The sequence below is a fragment of the Littorina saxatilis genome, unplaced genomic scaffold (genome assembly GCF_037325665.1).
Source record: "Littorina saxatilis isolate snail1 unplaced genomic scaffold, US_GU_Lsax_2.0 scaffold_545, whole genome shotgun sequence".
NCBI lineage: Eukaryota > Metazoa > Mollusca > Gastropoda > Littorinimorpha > Littorinidae > Littorina > Littorina saxatilis.
Window position 1 is genome coordinate 22501 of NW_027126483.1, and position 4217 is coordinate 26717.

Genomic DNA, 4217 nt, shown 5'->3' on the forward strand with positions numbered 1-4217 from the left:
ATCAATAAATGAAACAAGAAAGCTTATAACTTCTCTAGCTTTTTTTCTGCATGCAACAAAAGGCTTTGAAAATTTGCGGGACCCTTTTCGGTTGCTGGATAAGGTAACAGGGCGGTGTTAACCAAGACCAAATCAAAGACCCAAAGAATCTATACTCTTCACGGTTGGAGTCCACTAGCTGTTACGATCCATTTTACGTACACCACCAGGTAATGAAACCCAACAACTTCAGCCACACTATGGTAGCGGTGCGTTTGTGATCAACAACAACTTTGCTGTCTCTATGAGGTGCATATAATTAGCTGCGACATGAATACAAGACCTTTGTCGTAATCTTTGCAAGTTGTAATAAATCCCAGGTCTCGAAGTTTCATTTTCTGAACTGTGAGGGAAAACTCTTGACTTAAAATGGGTTAGGAAGAGGAAGGTGTGATTTTTATATGCATGTACCTGGTTGAATAATGAGTTAATGCGTGATATACAAAAAAAAGTTTGGTGTGGTGTTGTTTTTTTTTCATTCTTTTTGTGGAAATTCTATTAATTTTCATAGCGTGTTATAGTCCCCAGTTGTTTGGTTCCTCTGAAACGTGTTTGCAAATGGCTCTCTATATTGAGATCGATTAAAGGAAAATTCCTTCCCATAAAAACGGTTCTGCTCACTATCTCGACCAGATCTAGCCAAGATTTCACATGGGATAAGACCACCCCCTCCCAAAATCAATTCGTCAACAAATTCCAACCCTGCACAGAAGTGACCACGGTTGTTTATTTTTGGTATGTGAGTAAATTTTAAGGGGCTTATTGTCCGTCAGGTCTTAATTGCCTATATTGGACATGAATTGGTTTATACGATTCGAGTTTTTACGCCCTCACGGCTTTTGATGTTTGCGTGTTTAGGTGGTATCAGCCATCTGCACTTATGGTAGAATGACCAAGATCTTTAACGTGCCATTGTGGTGACACGGGGGTGGGAGATGGATACCGTCTCTGGGTCTGCACATAAAGTTGACCCGTGTCCGTCCCGGCCCGGATTCGAACCAGCGACCTCTCGATCACAAGTCCAGTGCTCTACCACCTGAGCTACCCGGGCCCCCTTGGTATGTGACCAAGTGGAAGGGTCTTATATCCAGGGCCCCCCAGAGTGCGCGTCACTGCGTCCTATACACACTAGACATTCGTGGAGGGGGGCCCGGGACGCACTAAACCAATAAAGAGCGGGTCCCGGGACGCACTTGATTTTCGTTGTCGTGCGTCCCGTAGGCACTCCTTTCAGGCTGTAGTCGTCAGTCAACATTAGGCAAAAAACAAAAATAGTCTGTTTACGGTAACACGACCGACCCTATTTTTTTCGCGCGACCCTAGACTTTTTTTTGGCATTTGGGGAAAAAAAAAAAAAAAGAATCTTGGGGTTTTTTTTGCAAAATAACGTAAAAATGTTTTTTGGGAAAAAAAAAAAAAAAAAGAAAAGAAATCCCGACCTACCGACCCTATTTTTTTGGGCCTATGTTACCGTAAACAGACCTTTTTTTTTCGCCTTACAAAAATAAGACCATAAGTCAAATTGAAAGTGTGGGTGTGTGTTGCATATTGGCAAAGTATTCGTAAAGTGTCCTCCTCGAATGATGTTCTGAAGATAAAAAAAAACACCTTTGTATCACATTATTCGCCATCACAAAGCGTTATATATATGTACACAGTGGTTTTGGGGGTCTGGTATGTACTCTTGGGACCCTCTAAAACGCCGCTTAGGAGGTCCATGCATAATCCCTCTAAACATTTAAAGCGGGGGTCCAGGGACCCTCTACGACGGGCGGGCTCCCTGCTATTTCCCATGTGAATCCCTGGCCAGAGCCAAGATTGAGAGCCGAAAGGGGGGGGGGGGGGGGGGGGTGCCTCTAAGATCACGAAGGTAGTGCCTTCGACACATGCCGACTGTAGGTGAATGATGAGTTTGTGAGAGCTCAGGAGGTTTTTATTTCGTTTCTCCTTTTCGTGTCTTTTTCTATTAATTTGCATCGTGTTTCTTAGTAATCGATTATTTTGTTCCTCTGAAACATGATTGCATTTGACTAGTATATTGAGATCGCTTAAAGGTACAGTTTACAGTCCTTTCCGTGTAAACGATTCGGCTCGCTATCTCAGATCTAGCCACTCTTTAACATCAACATCCAGACTGCTTTCTGTACAGAGTGGGAATGTTTTGAGAATGCCAGGGTATGTACCAACATGTACAAGGGAAGACACACTTCCTACCTGTGTAAATAGCCTGACCTCAACGGGAGAAGCTCTGTACACAAAGTACTTGAGGCCAAGAAAAGCAACGCTATTTGCACAAAATATGATTTTTTTTCCTGCTTGTGCAAATAGCTCAGCCTTGTGGAAAAATTTATTTCCACAAGAACTTGTGTAAATAGCCTTTAAAGGTTATTTACACAAGCGCTTGTGTAAATAGTGTTTTCATCGAGGCCGGGCTATTTGCACAAGAAGGAAAAGTCAACTTTTGTGTAAATAGTTTGTCTTTCTGTTTTAACGAGGCCAAACTATCTACACAACTCAAGGATCAGTCTAGTTATTTTATGGGAATCGATACACACACAAACACACACTGACACACACAAACACACACTGACACACAAACACACACTCAAATACACAAACACACACAAACGCACACTGACACACACAAACACACACTGACACACACAAACACACACACACTGACACACACAATTCAAACACACACTGACACACACAAACACACACTGACACACACAAACACACACTGACACACACACACACACACACAAACACACACTGACACACACACAAACACACACTGACACACACACACACACACACCATCATCACCACTATACCACCACCATCACGCTCGCCTAGTACCGATGCGGGAAAGCATTATAACGCATAATTATTTAGTGTGTGTCCCTTGTCCGGGTTTAATGCGTCCCAAGAACCCCTCCATGAATTTCTAGTATATATAGGCCTACGTGTTTTTTCCTAGCTTCAAATGTGTTTGTGACGCAAGGACACACAGTTTGGGGAGCCTTTCCCCTTGAAATTTGGTTTTCTGAGACGTGGTTGCTGGTTACTCCATTGAGAATCACTTAACACTATTGTGACTAGCACTGCCACGGCGTTAACGTCCTGCCTGCCCAAGCTTGCCACCAAGAAACTTCCCAAAAATCAGTAACTGTAAAGAAATCTGTCTAGCAAGCTTGAATTAAGTCCAATCACCACCATATTTCTTGAGGCTAAAACGACACGATGTATCATGATCTACAGGATCCTCAAGATCGAACATCCGGAGATATCGTCGAACGCTGAAGAAGAAGAAGAAGAAGAACATCCGGAGAATCTCCTCCCGTGACAAGGCTCGCCTTCGATTCATTTTTTTTGTTCGAAAACACCACGCAAATCTGCACTAATTTGATCAAGCCGGAAGAGAAAACCACGTGTATCAAGGGAAACAACTCAATTTATTGCAATCTTCAAAAACCGGGAAGCAATCACGAGTCTTGTACCTTGTATGACTGATACTGAAAAATGCGCGTCCCGTCCATGGGCGTGTCAGCGCGGTTACTGATTTATCAGTGTCCCGTCGCGAAAGTGTTAAACCTCTGTGAAAGTTTTTTATGTAAATCTCTTCCAACAGACACTTGGCTGCCAGGCATTTTGACTTGTTCTTCTTCACCTCTATGGTTTGAAACTCCCTTTGTACACTTGTGTGTTGTTGTTTCTTCAGGAGTGGGTCTACACTTGTACACTGTATGACCATTAGGACCCTGGCATTTAGGCAGCCATAATTCTATTTCGGGGGAGCATTTTAATTCAATCTCACAAGATTGTCAAGCAGTCACATGCACAACATCAAGACACTGACAGATTCAAAATATTTGCTGCAGTGTGTGTGTGTGTGTGTGTGTAAGCGAAAAGAGATAGAGGGGGAAGAGAATGAGAGAATGTGTGTTCAATAAAGAAATGGTGTTTTGTTATGTGAACTGACCCAACTGAGCCTGAACGACTCAACACACACACACACACACACACAGAGGAAATATTGATGCTGCAAAGAGAAGATAATTGTGTCAGTGTGTTGTGTTTGTCTTTCGACAACTCATTCTGCACTTCTCTTTTTAAAGTAAATATAGAGAGCCCGAGCCACAGTTCTTTCAAGCATAAACCAAATACACAAAATG